Raw genomic sequence first — 1618 nt, 5'->3', positions numbered from 1 at the left:
TGAGACTCTAGAAAGAGGGCAGAGAAGAGCAACAAAGATGATTAGGGGACTGGAGGCTAAAACATATAAGGAACAGTTGCTGGAATTGGGTATGTCTAGTCCAGTGGTGGCGAACCTTTTAGAGACTGGGTGCCCAAACTGCAACCCAAAACCCACTTATGTATCGTTGGGTGCCGGGTGGGCATGGCCCATTGGGTGGGCGTGGCCCATTGGGTGGGTGTGGCCCATTGGGTAGGCGTGGCCCATTGGGTAGGCATGGCCCATTGGGTGGGTGTGGCTGCGGTGGTAATGGCAGACTGGGTGGGACTAAAAAGTTCAATCAATCAATTCCAACTTTGCGAGATTGTGGTGTAACTAAACCCTGCAGTGTGAGTCTCCTTGCTGGAAAGATGAGCACCATTAGAAAGAGTGCAGAGAAGAGCAACAAAGATGATCAGGGGACTGGAGGCTAAAGCATATAAGGAACAGTTGCTGGAATTGGGTATGTCTAGTTTAAGAAAGAGAAGGACCAGGGGGGACTTGATAGCAGTGTTCCAGTATCTCAGGGGCTGCCCCAAAGAAGAGGGAGTCAAGCTATTCTCCAAAGCGCCTGAAGGCAGGAGAAGAAGCAACGGATGGAAACTCATCAAGGAGAGAAGCAACCTAGAACTAAGGAGAAACTTCCTGACAGTTAGAACAATTAACCAGTGGAACTCCTTGCCTCCAGAAGCGGTGAATGTTCCAACACTGGAAGTTTTTAAGAAGAGACTGGACAGCCATTTGTCCAAAATGGTGTAGGGCAGGGCTAGGCAACCTTGGCTCTTTTATGACTGGTGGACTTCAACTCCCAGAATTCCTGAGCCAGCCATGCTGAGGGGAAATGGAGAGGTTTCCATGCTGAGCCATGCCGGCTCAGGAATTCTGGGAGTTGAAGTCCACGAGTCATAAAAGAGCCAAGGTTGCCTACCCCTGGTATAGGGTTTCCTGCCTGAGCAGGGGGTTGGACTAGATGACCTCCAAGGTCCCTTCCAACTTTATTATTATTTTTTCTATTAAGTCTTTCAAGAGGCAACTGGACTTGCTTTGTTTTTCCTTTGAAGAGGTTTCTCTTCTCCTCCGAGAAGCTTCTTCAGTTCTGATGGAATGGGGGGAGGATGGAAGGTTTTGTATCCCTTGCAGTCATCTGGTCGTTAGTACTCCCTCTGAGAGTCGTTGAGGCCGCTTGGAGGTTTACCTGTGTCCGCAGGGTCTTCTGAGCGGTGCAGATGGGTGTGGAGCCTTCTTGGCTGCAGGATGTTTTCTGCCCTGGGTCCCTTCCCTGTTGGAGACGGGTGCAGGCTGTTGGGGATGAGTCCGGGTTGTCTGCATATCCGACTGAAGCGCAAATGGTTTTTGTAGTCTGCCATGTTTTCTGGAAATCCGTTCATCCTCCTGCACCATTTGAAGGGTATTCATCCCAAAGTCCATAGCTAAATGTCCATGGAAGTTCTCAGTCATCCAGGTCATGGAGTCCACTAGGACTCCAAGGTCCCTCTCACAGTTGCTGTAATAATAATAATAATAATAATAATAATAATAATAATAATAATAATAATAATAATAATAATAATAATAATAATAATAATAATAATAATAATAA

At 47.2% G+C, this 1618-nt stretch overlaps 1 protein-coding gene across 1 annotated transcript in view; it reads left to right on the top strand.

Moving 5' to 3' along the window:
* TRPV3 (transient receptor potential cation channel subfamily V member 3) overlaps positions 1 to 1618 on the top strand; it is a 47239-nt gene that overhangs the window by 42068 nt on the left and 3553 nt on the right. The window lies entirely within an intron of this gene.

The sequence above is a fragment of the Protobothrops mucrosquamatus genome, unplaced genomic scaffold, assembly GCF_001527695.2.
Source record: "Protobothrops mucrosquamatus isolate PMUCROS unplaced genomic scaffold, P.Mucros_1.0 scaffold2746, whole genome shotgun sequence".
NCBI classification, from domain to species: domain Eukaryota; kingdom Metazoa; phylum Chordata; class Lepidosauria; order Squamata; family Viperidae; genus Protobothrops; species Protobothrops mucrosquamatus.
The sequence above is the reverse complement of the archived record's forward strand: the minus strand, read 5'-3'. Positions and strand labels throughout refer to the sequence as shown.